This window comes from Pongo pygmaeus, chromosome 12 (genome assembly GCF_028885625.2).
Source record: "Pongo pygmaeus isolate AG05252 chromosome 12, NHGRI_mPonPyg2-v2.0_pri, whole genome shotgun sequence".
Taxonomy (NCBI): domain Eukaryota; kingdom Metazoa; phylum Chordata; class Mammalia; order Primates; family Hominidae; genus Pongo; species Pongo pygmaeus.
The window spans coordinates 6,623,461-6,647,374 of NC_072385.2; positions in this window are offsets into that span (position 1 = coordinate 6,623,461).

Consider the following 23,914-nt stretch of genomic DNA (forward strand, 5'->3'; position numbering starts at 1 on the left):
ATGGAATCTGGAATGCAATGGAATATGGAATGGAATCTGGAAAGGGATGGAATGATATGGAATGGAATGGAATGGAATGTGGAATGGAACGTGGAATGGAACGGAATGGAACGTGAATTGGAAGGGAATAGAACGTTGAACGGAATTGAATGGAATGTGGAATGGAACGGAATTGAATAGAATGTGGAATACAATGGAATGAAAGGGGGAATGGAAGGTGGAATGGAATAGAATGGAATGTGGAATGGAATGGAATGGAATGCGGAATGGAACGTGGAATGCAATGAAATGAATCGTGGAATGGAAAGGAATGGAATCTGGAATGGAATGCATGTGGAATGTAATGCAATGGAATGTGGAATGGAATGTGGAATGGAATGTGGAAAGGAATATGGAATGGAGCGTGGAATGGAATGCAATGGAATGTGGAATCGAATGTGAAATTGAATGGAATGGAATGTGGATTGGAATGGAGTGGATGCGAATGCAATGTGGAATGGAATGGAATGGAATGTGGAATGGAATGTGGAATGGAATGAAAAGGAATGTGGAATGGAATGGAGAGGAGCGGAATGTGGAATGCAATGCAATGTATTGGAAAGGAGTGGAATGAGGAATGGAATAGAATGGAAAGTGGAAAGAATGGATAATAGTATGGAATGGAATGTGGAATGGAATGGAATGGAATGTGGAATGGAACGGAATGGAATGTGGAATGGAATGGAATGGAAAGCGAATGAAATGGAATGTGGAATGGAAAGGAATGGAAAGTTGAATCGAATATGTAAAGGAATGGAATGGAATGGAATGTTTAATGGAATTTAATTGAATGTGGAAGAGAATGCAATGGAATGTGGAAGGGAATGGAATGGAACGGAATGTGGAATGGAATCTTAAATGGAATGTGAAATGGAATGGAATGGAACGTGGAATGGAATGTGGAATGGAACGGAATGAAACACGGAATGGAATGTGAAAGGCAATGGAAAGTGGAACGGAATGTTGAAAGGAATGGAATGGAATGAAAAATGTTGAAAGGAATCAAATTGAATGGAATGTGCAATGGAATGTGGAATGGAATGGAATGGAACGTGGAAAGGAAAGGAATGGAATGTGGAATGGAACCACGAATGGAATGGAATGGAACGTTGAATCGAAAGTTGAATGGAATGGAATGGAAAGTGGAATGGAATAGAATATGTAATGAAATGGAATGAGGTATGGAATGGAATGGAATGTGTAATGAATGGAATGGAATGTGGAATGGAATGGAAAGGAATGTGGAATGGAATGGAATGGGAGGTGCAATGGAATGGAATGGAATGTGGAATGGAATGTGGAATGCAGTGGAGTGGAAAGTGGAAAGGAATGGAATGGAATGTGGAATGGAATTTGGAATGGAATGGAATGTGGAACGGAATGGATTGGAATGTGGAATGGAATGGAATTGAATGTGGAATGGAATGGAAACAAATTGAATGTGGAATGGAATGTGGATAGTAATGTGGAACGGAATGGAATCGAGGGTGAATTGGAATGCGGAATGGAATGGAATGGAAAGTGGAATGGAATGTAGAATGGAATGGATTTGAATGGAATGGAATGTGGAATGAAATGGCATGTGAAATGGAATGGAATGCAATGTTAAATGGAATGGAATGGAAGGTAGAATGGGATGGAATGGAATGTGGAATGGAATGTGGAATGGATTGGATAGTAATGTAACGGAATGTAGAATGCAATGGAATGTGGAACGGAATTGAATGGAATGAAATGTGGAATGCAAAGTAATGGAATGGAATGTGGAAAGGAATGGAATTGAATGTGGAATTGAATGTTGAACGGAATGTGGAATGGAATGGATTGGAATGGAATGTGTTAATGAATGGAATGTTGAATGTAGTGGAATGGAATGCGGAATGGAGTGTGGAATGGAATGGGAAGGAATGTGGAATGGAATGGAATGGCATTGAATGGAAAGGGATGTGGAATGGAATGGAATGGAATGAAAAGGAATGTAGAATGAAATGTTATTGAATGTGGAATGAAATATTGAATGGAATGTGGAATGGAATGGAATGGAATGGAATGTGGAATGGAATGGAATGGAATGGAGTGGGATGTGGAAAGGAATGTGCAATGGAATGGAATGGAATGGAATGTGGAATGGAAAGCGGTATGGAATCTGCAATGGAATGTGGAATTTAATGAAATGGAATGTGGAATGGAATGCAATTGAAAGTGGAGTGGAAAGAATGGAATGTGGAATGGAATGGAATGGAATGGAATGGAATGAACTGTGTAATTGAATGTGGAAAGGAATGGAATGGACTGGAATGGAATGGAATGGAATGGAATGGAATGTGGCAAGGATAGTGGAATGGAATCTGAAATGGAATGAGGAAAGGAATGGAATGAAATAGAATGAAATGTGAAAAGGAATGGTATGTGGAATGGAATGTGGAGCAGAATGGAAATGAGTGGAATGTGGAATGGAATGAAATGGAATGAAATGTAATGGAATGCAATGGAATGAAATGGAATGGAATGGAATGTCTATTGGAATGTGTAATGGAATGGAATGCAGTGGAATGGAATATGGAATGGAATGGAAAGATATGTGGAATGGAATTGAATCTAATTGAATAGAATGTGAATTGGAATGTGGAATGGAATGTGGAATGGAATGTGTTATGGAATGGAAAGGAATGTGGAATGGAATGTGGAATGGACTGGAAAGGAATGTGGAATGGAATGGAATGGAATGGAATGGAATGGAACGTGGAATGGAAAGTGGAATGGAAAGTGGAATCAAACTTGGAATGGAATTGAATGTAGAATGGATTGTGGAAGGTAATGTGAAATGGAATGTGGAATGGAATGGAATGGAATGTAGAACGGAATGTGGAATGAGATGAAATGGTGTATGGAATGGAATGAGACGGGTTGTGGAATGGAACTTGGAATGGAATGGAATGGAATGTGGAATTGAACGTGTAATGGAATGTGGAACGGAACATAGAAAGGAATGGAATGTGGAATGGATCTTGGAATGGAATGGAATGTGGTATGGATTGTGGAATGGAATGTGTTATCGAATGTTTAATGGAATGGAATGGAATGTAGAAGGGAATGTGGAATGGAATATAATGGAAAGAGCAATGGAATGTGGAATGGAATGGAACAGAATGTGGAATGGAATGGAGTGGAATGTGGAATGTAATGGATTGGAATGTGCAATGGAATGTGGAATGGAATGGAATGGAATGTGCAATGGAATGTGGAGTGGAATGGAATGGAATGTGGAATGGAACGTAGAAAGGATGGTGGAATAGAATGGAATGGAACGTAGAATGGAAAGTACAATGGAACGTGGAATGTAATGGAATGTAACATGGAACAGAAAGTGTTATGTAACATGGAATTTAATGGAATGCAACGTGAAATGGAACGTGGAATGGAACGTGGAATGGAATGGAATGGATTGTGGAATGCAACGTGGAATGGAACATGGAATTGAAAGTGGAATGTAATGGAATGGAATGTGGAATGGAATGGAATGGAAAGTGGAATGGAATTGAATGGAATGGAACGTGGAATGGAATAGAATATGGAGTGGAATGGAATGGAATGGAATGTGCAGTGGAATGGAATGGATTGGAAAGTGGAATGGAATGGAATGCAACTTGGATTTAAATGGAATGGAATGTGGAATGGAACGTGGAACGGAATTGAAAGGAAAGTAGAATGGAATGGAATGGAAGGTGAAATGGAATGGAATGGAACGTGGAATGAAATGGAATGGAAGGTGGAATGGAATGGATAGTAACGTGGAATGGAATGGTATGTCATGGGGAATGGAATGGAATGGAATGTGGAATGGAACGGATTGGAATGGAATGTGGAATGGAATAAAGAGTGGAATGGAATGTCGACTGTAATGGAATGTGGAATGGATTTGAATGGAATGTGGATTGGATCGGAATGGATTGGTAAGTGAAACGGAACGTGAAATCGAATGGAATGGAATGTGGTATGGAACATGGAATGGAAAGGAATGGAACATGGAATGGAACGTGAAATGGATTGGAATGGAACGTGGAATGGAACGCAAAATGGAAAGTGGGATGAAATGAGGAAATTGGAATGGAATGGAATGGAATGTGGAATGGAATGGAGTTGAATGTGGCAAAGAATGGAATGGAATGTGGACTAGAATGGAAAGGAATGTGGAATGGAATTGAATCGAATTAATTTTGAAAGGAATGGAATGTTATGTGGAATGGAATGTAATGGAATGTGGAATGGAATGGAATCGAACATGGAATGGAATGGAAAGGAATGTGGAATTGAATGGAATGGAATCTGGAATGGAACATAGAATGGAATGGAATGGAATGGAATGGTACGTGGAATGGAATGGAATGGAATGTGGAATGGAATGGAATGGAATGTGAAATGGAATGGAATGGAACGTGGAATGGAATGCAATGGAATGTGGAATTGAATGAAATGGAATGTGTAATGGAATAGAAAGTGGAGTGGAATGGAATGGAATGTTGAAGGCAACGTGGAATTGAATGGAATATAATGTGGAATGGAATGTGGAATGGAGTTGATTGGAATGTGGAATGGAATGGAATGGAATGTGGAATGGAAAGGAATGGAATGGAATGTGTAAGGGAATGTGGAGTGGAAAATAGTGGAATGTGGAATGGAATGTGGATTGGAATGGATTGTGGAATGGAGTGGAATGGAATGGAATGGAATGTATAATGGAATGGGATGTGGAATGGAATGGAATGCAAAGTGGAATGGAATGGAATGTGGTATGGAATGGAATGAAATGGAATATGGACTGGAATTGAATGGAATGGAATGTGGAATGGAATGTTTAATGGAACAGAAGAGAATGTAGAGTGGAAGCTGGAATGGAAGGCGGAATGGAATGGAATGGAATGGAATGTGGAAAGGAATGGAATGTGGAATGTAAAGGATTGGAAAGTGGAATGGAATAGAATGGAATGCAGTGGAATGGAATGTGAAATAGAATGGAATGGAATGTCTTATTGAATGTGGAATGGAATGGAATGGAATGTGGAATGGAAAGTGGAATGCAATGGAATGGAATGTGGTATTCAAAGTGGATTGAATGGAATGCAATGAGGAATCGAACCTGCAAAGGAGTGGAATGGAATGGAGTGGAATGTGGAATGGAATGAAATTGAATGTGGAATGGAAATTGGAAATGAACGTGCAATGGAATGTTGAATGGAATGTTGAATGGAATGTGGAATGGAACATGGAATGGAATGTGGAATGGAATGTGGAATGGAACGTGGAATGGAATGCAATGTGGAATGCACTGTGGAATGTAATCTGGAATGGAATGTGGAATAGAATGGAATGGAATGTGGAATGGAACGTGGAATGGAATGGAATGGAATGTGGAATGGAATGTGGAAAGGAACGGAATGGAATGTGGAATGGAATGTATAATGGAATACAAAGGAAAGTGGAATGGAATGCAATGAAATGTGGAATGGAATGTGGAATGGAATGGAATGGAACGTGGGATACAACGTAGAATGGAATTGAATGGAATGTGGAATGGAACGTGGAATGGAACGTGGAATGGAATGTGTAATGTGGAATGGAATGGAATGGAATGTGGAATGGAATGGAATGGAATTGAATGAGGAATGGAATGGAACGAAATATGGAATATATTGGAGAGGAATGTGGAATGGAATGTGGAATGACATGGAATGGAATATGAAATGGAATGGAATGGAATCTGGAACGGAATGTGGAAGGGAATGGAATGGAATGGAATGTGGATCGGAATGGAATGGAATGGAATGTGGAATGGAATGGAATGGAGTTTGGAATGGAATGGAATGGAATGTGGAATGGAATGGGGAATGGAATGGAATGGAATGTGGAATGGAATGGCGTGGAATGTGGAATGGAATGCGGAATGGAACGTGGAATGGAACGTGGAAAGGAACTTGGAATGGAAGTGCGTGCATTGATGGCCTATTCCCAGCGGACACGTCTTACTTCAATATCCTCCCTATCTTCCTGCTGCAGGAGGAGCTTCCTGAGCAGCTGACCGGTTCTGAAAATCCCATGAAAGCTTCCTCTGCAAGGGACTGTCTGCGCACAGGGGCCAAGCCATCTCACTCATTTGTGAATTTTTGTTTGTTTGTTTGTTTTGTTTTGAGCTGGAGTCTCATTCTGTCTGCCAGGCTGCAGTGCAATGGTGCGATCTCAGCTCACTGCAACCTCCGCCTCTCGGGTTCATGACATTCTCCTGCCTCGGGCTTCCCAGCAGCTGGGACTACAGGTGCCCGCCACCAGGTCTGGCTGATTTTTTAAATATTTTTAGTAGAGACGGGGTTTCACCGTGTTAGCCAGGATGGTCTCGATCTCCTAACCTCGTGATCTGCCCACCTCAGCCCCACAAAGTGCTGGGATTACAGGCGTGAGCCAGTGTGTCCGGACCTAACTGTCTTATATATTAAAATTAATGCATTTCAGAGAGGCATAGTTTGCAAATACGGTTCCTCTTTTTTTTTTGAAATGGAGTCTCGCTCTGTCGCCCAGGCTGGAGTGCAGTGGCCCGATCTCGGCTCACCTCAATCTCCTCCTCCCAGGTTCCAGCGATTCTCCAGCCTCAGGCTCCCAAGTAGCTGGGATTACAGGTGTGCACCACCACGCCCGGCTAGTTTTGTATTTCTAGTAGAGACGGGGTTTCTCCATGTTGGTCAGGCTGGTCTCGAACTCCTGACCTCAGGTGATCCGCCCGCCTTGTCCTCCCAAAGTGCTGGGATTACAGGCGTGAGCCACTGTGTCCAGCCCACTTATTATTTTTCTTTCCTTATGTTTTGAGTCTAACAATCCTGGCAGGTGCACAAGGATGATTCTAAACCATCGTTTCCTGGGAAGAGGCGGATGTAGCTTTAGTGCTGCTGGTTCAGCTCCTGGCTGCTTCCTTGACTCACATTCTAGGCTTGAGAGAGGTGGTCTTGCTCAGGAGACAGCTGCCCCCAAAGACTGAACGAAACAACTGTGGGTGTTGCTAAGTGTGGACAGGAAGGTGACAGCCATGCAGGGATCTAGAGGGAGAGCATCCCGAGCTCAGGGAGCAGCTCCTGGGCAGGAAAATGTGTACCACATGGAGGAAGAGTGACAAGCTGTGGATGGTGGAGAGGAGCGAATGCAGACAAAGCCCCCAGGCAGCTGCAGGGATGAGCACAGAATGCTGTGGGCTCCATCCCAGTGTTACCCACCCTCTTGCCCTGACTCCATGTTCCGAAGCCCCTCTGCACATCCTTACCTGTTTTCACGTGAGCACTTTCCTCCCTTGCTGAGTGGATGAGAATGGGGTCCACCTGGCTGGATGAGGTGGTGTGGACAGGACCAGAATGCTGGAGAAACAGAGAGAGAGAGAGAGAGAGAGAGAGAGGGACACAGAGAGAGAGAGAGATGAGGGAGCAGAGAGCAAAGATCATTTCACATTGCACCATTCGGCCACCACGTGGGCACACCTGGTGAAAGGTAAGACCCCAGAGGTGGTGACGCAGGAGGACCACCTTGCTCAACGCCCACAGGGTCTCCAGCAGATAAGGACATTGGAGACAGCACAAGACACTCTGCAGAGGGTGGAACTGCGTCCTCTCCAAAATTCGCATCCACTCAGAATCTCTCATCATCACCTTCTTTGGAAATACGCTCTTCACAGTTTTAGTCAAGTTATGATGAGGTCATATTGGATTATGGTGGACTCTAAATCCAATGACAGCTGTCCCCATAAGAGACAGAAAAGAAGACACAGACACAGAGGAGAAGGTCATATGGAGATGGAGGCCGAGACTGGAGTGATGGGACCACAAGGCCAGGGATGCTGGATCCCCCAGGAGCTGGGAGAGGCAGGAAAGATCCTCCCCTAGAGCCTCCAGAGGGAACTGGATACAATTGTACTGGATTGAACAGTGGCCCCCAGAAAGATCTGTCCACATCTGAAAGCCCAGAACCTGGAGTGAGAACTTATTTCGAAATAGGGTCTCTGTAGATGTGATAAAGTGAAGGGCCTTGAGATGAGATCATCCTGGAGTAGAGTAGGGTAAGCCCTAAATGCAATGACAAGTGTCTTTTCAAGAGACAGAAGAGGAGACACAGACACACAGGAGAAGGCCACCTGGAGACGGAGGCAGAGACTGGAGTGATGCAGCCACAAGCTCAGGGACTCTGGATCCCCTAGGAGCTGGGAGAGGCAGGAAGGATCCTCCCTAGAGCCTCCAGAGAGAACTTGATACATTTGAAGTGGATTGAACTGTGTATCCCAAAAAAGATATGTTTCATATTCTAATCCAAAAACCTTTGAGTGGAGGTAGAGACTGAACTGATGAGGCCACAAGCCCAAGGATGCCATTCCAGACCCCCCAGAGAGGGAGGAGTCCTGGAGCCCCCAGGAAAGAATTTATGCTAAACAAGGGGTGGATAATTCATGGCTCCCCTTTTTAGACCATATAGGGTAACTTCCTGACGTTACCATGGCATTTGTAAACTGTCTTAGCGCTGGTGGGAGTGTAGCAGTGAGGACCACCAGAGGTCACTCTCTTTGCCATTTTGGTTTCGGTGGGTTTCATTCAGCTTCTTTACTGCAACCTGTTTCATCAGCAAGGTTTTTGTGACCTGTGTTCTTGTGCAAACCTCCTAACTCATCCTGTAGCTTAGGATGACTTATCCATCTGGGGATGAAGCCCAGTATGTCTCAGCCTCATTTTACCCAGACCCTATTCAAGCCAAAGTTGTTCCGGTTCCAGTGCCTCTGACAATACCCAAAGGCTGGAGTTCATCTTGGGGACACATCCAGAGTACAATTGCTGGGCTGGGGAACCCGTGTTTCTCAACTTTAAGATGAGGCCAAACCCCTTTCCAAAATGGTGATCGAGACAGACATTTCGCCCTACAATGTTGAGGAAAGCCAATCTCTGGCACCTACGGCAACATCTGCAACCTTCAGAATGCTTCATTTTTAACATTTTTGCCAATCATATCGTTACGGGCAGGTCTTTGGTCTTAGAGCTCCCAAGATGGGGGCAGGCCACTCCCAAGATGGGGGTGGGCCACTCCCAAGATGGCAGCCGGCCACTCCCAAGATGGCAGCAAGTCTTTGGTTCTCTGAGCTGGGGTTCTTGGCCTCATGGATTCCAAGGAATGGAACCTTGGGCCATGCAGTGAGTGTTGTAGTTCTATTAGAAGCCATGGGTCACGGAAGAGAACCCTGGAACCCAGCGACTGGTGTTCAGCTCCATTAGGACAAACCAGGGCACTTAGCCACGCAGGAAAAATGATTGTGAGTGGCAGGGGGTGCCTTGCTGGATCAGAAGCACAGCAGATACCCTGCCCTATCCAGAGGGGTGGAAGTCAATGGTGGGTCTGCAACGGCGGCGTTCAGCAGTGGTGGACGGCGAGCGAAAGCTCAGCTCGAGCCGGAACAAACATTCACCAAAAGAGTGTGCAGTTGCAAGATTTAACAGCTTGAAAACAGAGCTGTCATACAATGGGAGGGGACCCAAAGGGGGTTGCCCCCTCCCAGCTCAAATACCTGGGTTTATATCCCAATAATTGTCCCTCCCCCTGTGCTCTCAGGTGATAGATGATTTGACTATTTCTTTACCTCCTGCTTTTAGCCTAGTGATAGATGATTTGACTATTTCTTTACCTCCTGCTTTTAGCCTAATTTGTATTTTAGTGAGCTCCCTCTTTGCTACCCGATTGGTTGGGTGTGAGCTCAGTTACAAGGTGGGTGCGATCACCTTCCCCACCTAGACTTAGGAATTCCGAGTTGGCCTAGGAAATCCAGCTAGTCCTGTCTTTCAATATTGGTGTGAAAAGGGTGTCTCACGGCAGTCTTGATTTGCCCATCAGGTAACATGTCTAAAAATGTTTACAGTAGCCCTGCCCCAAAATACCCCATAGAAATATTCCGATTTCCATTTCCTGTTTCTACGAGGAAATAACCTAATGCCCATAGGCAGAAGGACGCATCCATAAGTTGTGGAATATTCACCCACTGGGATATTATGGAGACACCAAAATGAAGACAGAGCAGAAATCCAGTATGGATGAATCTTTGAAATGACGTTTTCAGTGGGAAATGCTGGTCTCAAAAAATTACATAGAGCATGATATACACTTTTCATAAAGTTAGAGACAATTAAAATAGAGAAATGCAATAAAGTGAAGTATCAAAGGAAATTCAGAAAATGAAGGACACCAAACTCCACACAGGGTCACCTTGGGTTGTGGGTAGCGTCACAGAGGGCTGGATGGGGTGGGAGAAGCGATGGGTGTCCGTTATTCTTAATGTCTCTGTTTATATATTGGTGACGGTTGGACAGTTTGCATTAGAGTGTTAAAGGGGACCTCTACCTAACCCCCATGAAAAAAATCAACTATAAAATTGTGTTGGGGTATTAAGAATACCTAACTAACATCTTAAATATATATGTAACTATTAAGATAAAAGTGAAGGCAAAAATTAAGGCTCAAGAGCCGAGAGTCCTAACGGCAGAACGTGGGAGGACAAATTAAAATAAGAACAACGATAAAGAAAAATGCCCTGATTTGGGCGGTACCTGCTTTTTTGGGAGAAATAATAACATTCCCTTTGATTCTGTCTTCATACAACCCCCTTTCTGCTATTCCCGTTAAAGGTGCCCACAACCACACCTCTAAGCATTTGCAAGTATTAATCCCTCTCCACAAACTCTCCTAAATCTCCCTGGCAAACTCCTATGCAGTCTGCAAAACCCCATTTACCTGATCCCTCGTGACTCACATTGGTCACCCTTGCAGAAATAAGGCTGAGCTCTCCCTCCTGTGTTTCTGTTTGTTTGTTTTGTTTCTGTTTTCGTTTGGGGGATGGTGTTTTGCTCTGTTCCCCAGGCTGGAGTGCAGTGGCATGATCTCAGCTCACTGCAACCTTCACCTCCTGGGTTCAAGTGATTTTCCTGCCTCAGCCTCCACAGTAGCTCGTATTACAGGCACCCGCCACCATGCCTAGCTAATTTTGCATTTTTAGTAGAGATGGGGTTTCTCAATGTTGGCAAGGCTGCTGTCGAACTCCTGACCTCATGATCCTCCTGTCTCGGCCTCCCAAAGTGCTAGGATTACAGGTGTGAGCTACCGTGCCCGGCCGTTATCTCCTTTCTGTATCTGCCCCGTGTTGGATTAGCCTAGTAGGGACATGAATTTTCAGAGGTCAAATCATTCATTCTTCCTCACAACGTGCCGCTCAGAGCTTTGCACATAGTAGGACCTCAGTAAACAGCCTCTAACACAGTGATGGGCGTCCACTCTGGGGCTTCACCTGGTCCTCCAAGGCACAAGCACAGAAATATTTATTTCCCTCCATCAGGCAGAACATGATATAAAATATATCATGCCTCTTTTGAGTCCAAAGGTGTTTTTCTTTTTTTTCCCTGCTTAGCCTTACTTTACTTAACAAGTTAACATTTATCCTGAAAAAATGGTTTTAAACAGTACCTGGAATCAATGATCTGAGGACTGAACAAAACCTTTGGTGATGCTGAAGGCAGAGACTTCACCACGCACAATATCCGTGGAGCAAAACTGGAACTGGAATCCGTAAATCTACACAAATTAAAATTAAAATGTAAAAAAAATCCAAAGGAAAGTACTGATCGTCCTTGACTCCATGGACTAGTCGCCCTTGAGTCCAACCAGCGTTAAAATACTTACAAAAGAAATGCCGGGTGGGGTGGCTCACACCTATAATCCCAGCACTTTGGAAGGCTGAGGTGGGTGGATCATTTGAGGTCGGGAGTCTGAGACCAGCCCGGCCAACATGGCAAAACACCGTCTCTACTAAAAATATAAAATTAGACGGGCGTGGTATCAGGTGCCTCTAGTACTAGCTACTTGGGAGGCTGAGGCAGGAGAATCACTTGAATTGGGGAAGCAGAGGTTGCAGTGAGCTGAGGTGCCTGTAATCCCAGCTACTTGGGAGGCTGAGGCAGACGAATCACTTGAATTGGGGAAGCAGAGGTTGCAGTGAGCTGAGATCACCCCACTGCACTCCAGCCTGGGGAAGAGAGCAAGACTCTGTCTCAAAAAAAAAAAAATCATATGTGAGCCATAATTCCTAAGGAGTTTGTGTGTGTGTGTGTGTGTGTGTGTGTGTGTGTGTGTGTTTTGAGGAAGAAAAACAGGGTCTTGCTCTGTTGTCCAGGCTGGAGTACAGCAGCATTATCATAGCTCACTGCAGCCTCAACCTCCTGGGCTCCAGTGATTCTCCTCCCTCAGCCTCCCGAGTAGCTGGAACCACAGGCACTTACCACCATGCCCAGCTATTTTTTCATTTTTTGTAGAGACGGGACCTCACTGTGTTGCCTAGGCTGGTCTTGAACTTCAAGTCTCAAGCAATCCTCCTGCCTCAGCCTCTCAAAGTGCTTTGATCGTAGGCGTGAGCAGCCACGCCCAGCCTGCTATGAGGTTTGACAAGGGACAGGGTCTGCTTCAGGCCCAAAGAGGAGGGCAGAGTTTACAGGGAGATGGTCAGATTTGTACCAGGCCAGGAAAACACCAAGCCACATTTGCTTTGAGCTAAGGCCTACAGAAGATGTGACAACTGTCACACTGGCTTATTTGCTGGTGACCGAAGGTGACAACTGGCTCAATTTCACCCTGACAGAATTTGTCAACACTCATTGGGTGCCACCAACTCCCAGGAAAAGCGATATTTTTGTCAAAGCCTTCCCAGACTCGGCCAGGCGTGGTGTCTCACGCCTGTCATTCCAGCACTTTGGGAGGCTGAGGTGGGTGGATCACCTGAGATCGGGAGTTCGAGACCAGCCTGGCCAACATGGTGAATCCCCGTTTCTACTAAAAATACAAACATTAGCCAGGCGTGGTGGTGGGTGCCTGTAATCCCAGCTACTTGGGAGGCTGAGGCAGGAGAATTGCTTGAACCCTGGAGGTGGAGGTTGTAGTGTGCCGAGATTGTGCCACTGCACTCCAGCCTGGGCGACAGAGAAAGACTCTATCTCAAAGAAAAAATAATTAGCTGGGCCAGGTGCAGGGGCTCACGCCTGTAATCACAGCACTTCAGGAGGCCGAGACGGGCAGATCACCTGAGGTCAGGAGTTCGAGATTAGCCTGGCCAACATGGAGAAACCCCATCTCTACTCAAAATATAAAAATTAGCTGGGCGCAGTAGCGCATGCCTGTAGTCCCAGCTACTCCAGAGGCTGAGGAAGGGGAATGGCTTGAACACACGAGGCGGAGGTTGTAGTGAGCCGAGATCATGCCATTGCACTCCAGCCTGGGAGATAGAGCAAGACTCCACCTCAAAAAAAAAAAAAAAAATTAGTCGGGCTTGGTGGCGTGCGCCTCTAATCCCAGCTACTAGGGAGGCTAAGGCAGGAGAATTTCTTGAACCCCAGAGGTGGAGTTTGCAGTGAGCCGAGATCACACCATTGCACTCCAGCCTGGGTGACAGGGTGAAAGTCCGTCTCAAAAACAAACAAACAGCAAAAAAAACAGCAAAAGTTTCCCAAACTCCTTCTTTACCCACATGATTCTGGATCATTGTGTAATTCTCCAGGCATCCCAGCCAGAGAATGTCAAATCGTTTCCGCCATTTCTCTTCTGGCCTTTGGTAAGCTGAGATTTCTCTACAAGGTCTCCAGCAGCACAGAAATGAATATCAGGGCTCCCCACCAAAACATCTTAGACTCTTGATGGGGCCAAAGTGAACACCAGCATTCCGGGCTGGGATGACGGCTTTGAACTTCATTTTGTTTTGTTATGGCTTTTTGGGCAATACCTTCACAGAAACCGTGGACTCATAATGGAATATTATGCAGCCTGGAAAAGGAACAGTTTTCCGACAAAGACAGCCACGTGAATGAAACACATTGTGTAAATAAAATATTATTTTATAAATAAATAAATAAAAATTATAAATAAAATGTGTTTCAAGTTAGAGTGCCAATTACGGGTTAGAGTATCAATTACGCCAGTGGACGCCCCCAACCCTTCTGAATTACAACGGCATTCAGCACAAACCACTTTAATGCCGGCACCCTTTGGACATCTAAGTGTGAAACCACATAAATCGTTCTGGGTATGATGAAAATAAGTAAGTAAAAATGGAAGTTCAACTCTATTACACCAATCACACTTTATAAGTGGCGACTGTGGCCAGCTTCAGCTTGTATGTTTGGATTGCATTCGAGAAAAAAAAAAAAAAGAAAAAAAAAGGATGGATTCTAGGTCAACCAGCAAAAGTGACATAGCGTGTGGAGAAGGCAGGCATTTGGAAGTTTTTTGTTTTTGTTTTTTTTTTTTTTTTTTCAGACAGAGTTTTTGCTCCGTCCTCCAGGTTGGAGTGCAGTGGCGCAATCTCAGCTCACTGCAACCTCTGCCTCCCAGGTTCAAGCGATTCTGCTGCCTTAGCCTCCCAAGTAGCTGGGATTAAGCCGTGCACCACCACACCCGGCTAATTTTTTGGTATATTTAGCAGAGACGCGGTTTAGCCATGTTGGCCAGGCTAGTTTCGAACTTCTGACATCAGGTGATCTGCCCACCTTGACTTCCCAAAGTACTGGGATTTCAGGGGTGAGTCACCATGTCCGTCCATTCTGGAAGATTCTTTACCCAACCTCTCACCTGTTAAAAAAGAAAATTCAGAATGTACACTCTTTTTATGATGACAAAATACAAATATATAAAATTCAGCATTATAACTGTTTTAAACTCAATGAGTCAGTGATATTTAGTGCATTCTCAATGTTGTACAACCATCACCAATCTCTAGGTCCAGAAATTTCTCATCACCCCCAAAAGCGCACCCTGTACGCATTAAACAGTCACTTCCATTTCTCCTTCTCAAGCCCTGGCACCCACAAATCCACTATCTTTCTCTAGGAGTTTACCTGTTCAGCACGTTTCATTGAAAGGGAATCATACACTACGTGTGCTTTTGTGTTTGTGCCTGGCTTTTCTCCCTGAGCATGATGTCCTCAAGGTTCATTCACGTTGCAGTCTTTGTCAGAGCGTTGTTCCTTTTCCAGGCTGTGTAATATTCCATTATAATATTCCATTGCATGGATGAACTATGCTGTGTTTCTCCATTCCTTCATGGATGGACAGTAGAGCTGTTTCCAAAATTCATCAACATTGCAGCCTTTTGTCAGAGCCTTGTTCCTTTTCAAGGCGGCATAATATTCCATTATAATATTGCATTGCACGAATGAATCACGTGATGTTTATCCATTCATTCACAAATGGGCAGTAGGGCTGTTTCCAAAATTCATTGACATTGCAGTCTTTGTCATAGTCTCATTCCTTTTCCAGGCTGCATAATATTCCATTATAGGATTGCATTGCACAGATGAAAAACACTGTGTTTATCATTCATTCATAGGTGGGCAGTAGGGCTGTTTCCAAAAATTCATTCACATTGCAGCCTTTTGTCAGAGCCTTCTTCATTTTCCAGGCTGCGTAATATTCCATTATAATATTGCATTGCATGGATGAATCACATGGTGTTTATCATTCTTTCATAGATGGGCAGTAGGGCTGTTTCCAAAATTCATTCATGTTACAGCCTTTGTCAAAATATTGTTCCTTTTCTAGACTGCATAATATTCCACTGCATGGATAAACGATGGTGTGTTTGTCACTCCTTCATAGATGGGCAGCAGGGCTATTTCCAAAAATTCATTCATGTTACCGCCTTTGTCAGAGCCTTGTTCCTTTTACAGGCTGCATAATATTCCATCATAATATTGCATTGCCTGGGTGAACCATATTGTGTTTATCATTCTTTCATAGATGGGCAGTAGGGCTCTTTCCAAAAATTCATTCACATTGCAGTTTTTGTCAGAGCCTTGTTCCTTTTCCAGGCTGCATAATATTCCATTATAATATTGCATTGCATGAATGAACCATACTGTGCTTATCATTCTTTCATAGATGGAAAGTAGGGCTGTTCCAAAAATTCATTCATGTTGCAGATTTTGTCAGAGCCTTGTTCCTTTTCAAGGCTGCATAATACTCCATTGCATGGATGAACCATGCCGTATTTATCATTCCTTCATAGATGAGCAGTAGGGCTATTTCCAAAAATTCATTCATGTTGCAGCCTTTGTCAGAGCCTTGTTCCTGTTCCAGGCTGCATAATATCCCATTATAATATTGCATTGCATGGATGAACCCCATTGTGTTTATCATTCATTCATAGATGGGCAGTAGGGCTGTTTCCAAAAATTCATTCATGATACAGTCTTTTGTCATAGCCTTGTTCCTGTTCTAGGCTGCATAATATTCTATTATAATATTGCATTGCCTGGATGAACTGCATTGTGTTTATCATAATTTCATAGATGGGCAGTAAGGCTGTTTCCAAAAATTCATTCACATGGCAGTTTTTGTCAGAGCCTTGTTCCTTTTCCAGGCTGCATAATATTCCATTGCATGGAGGAATCACACTGTGTTTATCATTCCTTCATAGATGGGCAGTAGGGCTGTTTCCAAAAATTCATGCTGGTTGCAGTCTTTGTCAGAGCCTCCTTCCTTTTCAAGGCTGCATAATATTCCATTATAATATGGCATTGCATGGATGAACCACATTGTGTGTATCATTCATTCATAGATGTGCAGTAGGGCTGTTTCCAAAAATTCATTCACATTGCAACCTGTCTCTGCCTTTGTCAGAGCCTTGCTCCTTTTCAAGGCTGCATAATATTCCATTGCATGGATAAACCATACTGTGTTTATCATTCATTCAAAGATGGACAGTAGGGCTGTTTCCAAAAATTCATTCACATTGCAGCCTTTGTCAGAGCCTTGTTCTTTTTTTTGGCTGCATAATATTCCACTGCATGAATGAACTATGCTTTATTTATCCATTGCTTCATAGATGGGCAGTAGGGCTGCTTCCAAAATTCATTCATGTTGTAGTCTTCTGTCAGAGCCTCGTTCCTTTTCAAGGCTGCATAACATTCCATTATAATATTCCATTGCATGGATGAACCATGCTATGTCTATCCATTCATTCATAGATGGGCAGTTGGGTTGTTCGGGTTGTTCCAAAAATTCTTTCATGTTGCAACTTTTGTCAGAGCCTTGTTCATTTTCCAGGCTGCATAATATTCCATTGCATGGAGGAATCACACTGTGTTTATCATTCCTTCATAGATGGGCAGTAGGGCTGTTTCCAAAAATTCATTCACATTGCAGCCTTTGTCAGAGCCTTGTTCCTGTTCCAGGCTGTGTAATATTCCACTATAATATTGCATTGCATAGATGAACTATGCTGTGTTTATCCATTCCTTTATAGATGAGCAGTAGGGCTGCTTCCAAAATTCATATATATTGCAGTCTTTTGTCAGAGCCTTATTCCTTTTCTAGACTGCATAATATTCCATTGCATGGATAAAGGATGCTGTGTTTATCACTCCTTCATAGATGAGCATTAGGGCTATTTCCGAAAATTCATTCACATTGCAGCCTTTGTCAGAGCCTTGTTCTTGTTCCAGGCTGCATAATATCTCATTATGATATTGCATTGCATGGATGAACCACATTGTGTTTATCATTCTTTCGTAGATGGGCAGTAGGGCTGTTTCCAAAATTCATTCATGTTACAGCCTTTGTCAGAACATTGTTCCTTTTCCAGACTGCATAAATATTCCATTGCATGGATAAACAACGCTGTGTTTATCATTCCTTCATATATGGGCAGTAGGGCTGCTTCCAACAATTCATTTACATTGCAACCTTTGTCAGAGCCTTGTTCCTGTTCCAGGCTGCATAATAGTCCATTATAATATTGCATTGCGTGGATGAATCATGTGGTGTTTATCCATTCATTCATAGATGGGCAGTAGGGCTGTTTCCAAAATTCATTCATGTTGCAGCCTTTTGTCAGAGCCTTATTCCTTTTCCAGACTGCATAATATTCCATTGCATGGATAAACGATGCTGTGTTTATCATTCCTTCATGGATGAGCATTAGGGTTATTTCCAAAAATTCATTCACATTGCAGCCTTTGTCAGAGCCTTGTTCCTGTTCCAGCTGCGTAATATTCCATTATAATATTGCATTGCATGGATGAACCACATTGTGTTTATCATTCATTCATAGATGAGCAGTAGGACTGTTTCCAAAAATTCATTCAGGATACAGTCTTGACAAAAGAGCCTTGCTCCTGTTCCAGGCTGCATAATATTCCACTATAATATTGCATGGATGAACCACATCGTGTTTATCATTCTTTCATAGATGGGCAGTAGGGCTGTTTCCAAAATTCATTCATGTTACTGCTTTTGTCACAACATTGTTCCTTTTCCAGACTGCATAATATTCCATTGCATGGATAAATGACGGTGTGTTTGTCATTCTTTCATAGATGGGCAGCAGGGCTGTTTCCAAAAATTCATTCACATTGCAGCCTTTGTCAGAGCCTTGTTCCTTTTCCAGACTGCATAATATTCCATTATAATATTGCACTGCATGGATGAACCACATGGTGTTTATCCATTCATCCACAGATGGGCATTGGGCTGTTTCCAAAATTCATTCATGTTGCAGCCTTTGTCACAGCCTCATTCCTTTTCCAGGTGGCATAATATTCCATTGCGTTGATGAACCATGTTGTGTTTATCCGTTCCTTCATAGATTAGCAGTAGGGCTGTTTCCAAAATTCATTCATGTTGCTGCTTTTGTCAGAGCCTTGTTCCTTTTCCAGCCTGCATAATATTCCACTATAATATTGCATTGCATGGATGAACCATATTGTGTTTATCATTCCTTCATAGATGAGCAGTAGTGCTGTTTCTAAAAATGCATTTATGTTGCAGCCTTTTGTCAGAGCCTTGCTCCTTTTCCAGGCCGCATAATATCCCATTATAATATTGCATCACATGGATGAATCATGCTGTGTTTATCCATTCTTTCATAGATGGGCAGTAGGGCTGTTCCAAAGATTCATTCCTGTTGCAGCTTTTGTCAGAGCCTTGTTCCTTATCAAGGCTGCATAATATTCCATTGCATGGATGAACCACATCGTGTTTATCATTCCTTCATAGAAGGTCAGTAGGGCTGTTGCGAAAATTCATTCATGTTGCAGCCTTTTGTTAGAGCCTTCTTCGTTTTCTTGGATGCATAATATTCCATTATCATATTGCATTGCATGGATGAGCCACATTGTATTTACCCATTTATTCATAAATGGGCAGTAGGGCTGTTTCTACTTTTTGGCTACTGTGAATACCACTGCTATGAATATCCCTGTACAAGTTTTTATTTGATAATTGTGACTATTTTACACAAACTTGTGAGTGTGAGATATGTGACAAGCTTTTTTAAAAATAGAGGTAAGATTCACATCACATACCTCTGTTTTTTAAAAAGCTTGTTGCATACCCCGTACTCCCACGTTTGTGTGAAATACTCACAATTATCAAATAAAAACTTGCACACATCACATAGCCGGGCACAGTGGCTCACACCTGTCATCCCAGCACTTTGGGAGGCCGAGGTGGGTGGATCAATTGAGGTCAGGAGTTCGAGACCAGCCTGGCCAACATGGAGAAACCACATCTCTGCTAAAAATACTGGTGTGGGGGCAGGTGCCTGTAATCCCAGCTACTCGGGAAGCTGAGGCAGGAGAAGCGCTTGAATCCGGCAGGCAGAGCTTGTAGTGAGCCAAGATCGCACCATTGCACTCCAGCCTGGGTGACAGAGCAAGATTCTGTCTCAAAAAAAAAAAAAAAATTACATCAATTTAGTTATTTTATATTATACGAACGGGGCATTTAGTACTTTCACCGTGCTGTACAACCACCAGTTCTATGTAGTTTGAGAAAATCTTCATTCCCTTTAAAAGGAAAACCCCATTCCCATCAAGCAGTCACTCCACATCCCCCTCCCCAACCTCTGAGAGTCACAAATTCACTTCCTCTCTGTGGATTTGCCTGTTGAGCACGTTTCATAGAAATGGAGTCAGACATCAGTTACTTCTGTGAAGAAAAAAGCCCTGTCACCTGGCCTTTCTTCCCTTGCTGCTGGGATTTATGATGTTCCCCTCAATGTTTAGGCTGCTCTCCCATAATCACACCTTCCTTTGTTTTTCTTTTCCTTTTTTTTTTTTTTTTTTGAGATAGAGTCTCGCTGTGTCTCCCAGGCTGGATTGCAGTGGCATGATCTCAGCTCACTGCAGCCTCGGCCTCCCGGGTTCAAGTGATTCTCCTGCCTCAGCCTCCCAAGTAGCTGGGATTATAGGCACAAGCCACCACGCCTGGCTAATTTTTGTATTTTTAGTAGAGAAGGGGTTTCACCATGTTGACCAGGCTGGTCTCAAACTCCTGATCTCAGGTGATCCACACGCCTCAGCCTCCCAAAGTGCTGGGATTACAGCCGTGAGCCACCGCACCCAGCCAAAAAGATATCTTAAAAGATCTGAGAATCTCAGCTCAATGCAACCTCCGCGTTCTGGGTTCAAGTGGTCCTCCTGCCTCAGCCTCACAAGTAGCTGAGATTACAGGCGCCCACCACCACGCCCAGCTATTTTTTGTATTATTAGTAGAGATGGGGGTTTCACCCTGTTGACCAGGCTGGTCTCGAACTCCTGACCTGAGGTGATCCGCCTGCCTCAGCCTCCCAAAGTGCTGGGATTGCAGGCATGAGCCACCATGTCCGGCCAGAGAGTCATTTTTGATAAACACCGAATGATTTTTCTCATGTAGTTAGGAAAAGAAGTGCATGTGTGTGTGTGTGTGCACGTATGTGCATTCGATTCTGTGTTCTACGCCTCGCTCTGTGTGTTTAGGGGCAATGACAGTGACCTTAAACGCTGTTGGACCATGTATTTTAGAAAAATGCAACCCACAGTCTATGTGAGAAACCCACGTGATAATCATCAATGATCCCAACCCCAGCATTGAGATTGGACATTTTGATTTGGTGCAGAAGGCACAAGGAGGAAGAGATCCCTCAGAAAACAGGGGCATCTTCACCCTTGGAGGTAAATTCATTGGGAATCATTGGGACCATGGACAGCTGATGGTGATTCATTACAAATATATTGATTACAGATTCCTAGAGGTATTCACTAAGGGTCAGACAGGAGTGAAGGCACTACCCAGAAAGACGTAGACTAGTCAAAGTCAATAGGAGAGTAGGTCATTTTATTCATTTATGTATTTATTTATTTGAGATGGAGTCTTTCTATGTTACCCAGGCGGAATGCAGTGGCATGATCTCGGCTCTTAGGAGTTAAACAGCACCTCACTGTGCCTGGCGCTGGAACAAATGAATGCAGGAGGTATGCTGGTTTTTTTTTTTCTTCCTTTCTTGTTTCTTTTCTTTCTTTCTTTCTTTCTTTCTTTCTTTCTTTCTTTCTTTCTTTCTTTCTTTCTTTCTCTCTCTTTCTTTCTTCTTTCTCTCTCTCTTTCTTTCTTTCTCCTTCTTTCCTTTCTTTCTTTCTTTCTCTTTCTTTTTTTTTTTTTTGAGATGGAGTCTTTCTCTGTCGCCCAGGCTGGGGTGCAGTGGCATGATCTCAGCTTTTAGGATTTGAACAGCACCTCGTAGTGCCTGGTGCTGGAACAAATGAATGCATGAGAAATGCTGGGTTTTTTTCTTTATTTCTTCTTTCTTTCTGTCTCTTTCTTTCTGTCTCTTTCTTTCTTTCTCTTTCTCCTTCCTTTCTTTCTTTTCTTTTCTTTCTTTCTTTCTTTCTTTCTTTCTTTCTTTCCTTTCTTTCCTTTCTTTCTTTTGAGATGGAGTCTTTCTCTGTTGCCCAGGCTGGGGTGCAGTGGCATGATATCAGCTCTTAGGATTTGAACACCACCTCATTGTGCCTTGCACTTAAACAAATGAATGCAGGAGGTATGCTGGTTTTTTTTTCTTTCCTTTCCTTCCTTTCTTTTTCTTTCGTTCTTTCTTCTTTCTTTCTCTTTCTTTCTTTCTTTTCCTTCCTTCCTTCCTTTCTTTTCTTTCTTTCTTTTTCTTTCTTTCTTTCTCTTTCTTTTTTTTTTGAGATGAAGTCTTTCTCTGTCACCCAGGTTGGGGTGCAGTGGCAAGATGTTGGCTCACTGCAACCTCTGCCTCCCAGGCTCAAGTGATCCTCCAGCCTCAGCCTCCTGAGTAGCTGGGATTACAGGTGCCCGTCACCACACCTGGCTAATTTTTGTATTTTTAGTAGAGACAGAGTTTCACCATGTTGGCTAGGATGGTCTCGAACTCATGACCTCAGGTGATCCACCCACCTCGGCCTCCCAAAGTGGTGGGATGACAGACGTGAGCCACTGCACCTGGGCTAAAATGTTTAAAATATAAATCTATCAAATATTTAAACCCACTTGTAAAAATGCTAGCGTTAAAGACAAATGGAAAATGATTGCATTTAAAAAAATCAGTCATGACATGGCTAAATGTCAAAGAATTCTTTTGTAATTTTTTTTTTCCATTCTGAAAGCCAGCATCATCTTTTATGATTTCTGTCTGCATCTTGGTAAATGGAATTCTTGCAAAAAGGTCTGAGTTTCCAACATGCATAAAACAAAGGAAATCATGTACAAGGTGAAAAAAACAGAGAGAGAGAGAGAGAGAGAGAGAGAGAGAGAGAGAGATCCTAAAAGAGCCAAGACTGCTAGAGGAAAAATGCATTTAAAATCCAGCGTAAATGACATTGGACAGCATTCAGAAGAGCAGCTCTGGGTTGCAGAGACGACGGGCTGCTGCAACAGGCTGAGAGTGTTACATGATTACAAACATATGTTATGGGAGCAGAAGGAAGATGGTTTTGTTGGAAAGAATGATTGGAGACACAGCCTTGATTGAAGGCTGTGTTATTAGCAGATGCTTCAGAACTTGAAAGGGTTTCTGAGAAGCTGCTAAAGTGAGTAGCTGGCCGATGCACATTGGAAAAAAAAAAGACCCCCTTAAAGAAATTGGAAGGAAAAGAGGCGCTGGTCTAGACAAGAATGCACACGAGATGTCAGCATTGTGTTCGCCTAAGAAAAGGTAATTTATGAGCTACCTAATAAAACATAAGTCGGCATCTCTTCTTTGCCAGAAGAGAAATAACTTAGGATTTTAACAGCAACTCATTGTGCCTGGCACTGGAACAAATGAATGCAGGAGGTATATTGTGTGTTTTTTCCCTCCCTTTCTTTCTTTTCTTTTCTTTCTTTCCTTCTTTCTTTCTTTTCTTTCTTTCTTTCTTTCTTTCTTTCTTTCTTTCTTTCTTTCTTTCTTTTTTTTCTTTCTTTCTTTCTTTCTTCTTTCTTTCTTTCTTTCTTTTCTTTCATTCTTTCTTTCTTATATGTTTCTTTTTTTTTTTTTTGAGATGGAGCCTTTCTCTGTCACCCAGGCTGGGGTGCAGAGGCAAGATGTTGGCTCACTGCAACCTCTGCCTCCCAGGTTCAAGTGATTCTCCTGCCTCAGACTCCCAAGTAGCTGGGTCTACAGGTACGTGCCACCACACCTGGCTAATTTTTCTATTTTTAGTACAGACAGGGTTTTACCATGTTGGCCAGGCTGGTCTCAATCTCCTGACCTCAGGTGATCTGCCTGCCTTGTCCTCCCAAAGTGCTGGGATTACAGGCGTGAGCTCCTGCACCTGGCCAGTATGCTGTTCTTTAGAAGAAGTTGGAGGAATGTAAATCTTAAAAGGGGCTTGATGACCCATACGCCCTCATGCATGAACTTCATTAGCTACTCTGTATGGCTACACTTAGGCAGGCGATTTTCCCACTCCTTTCCTGGAGATGAAAAGTACCAAACAGAAGTACTACGAGGAATGCCTGTTCCAGGTACCTGCTGGAGCCTGGGGAGAAGGAATATTCGTTACCAGACCTATCATCACAG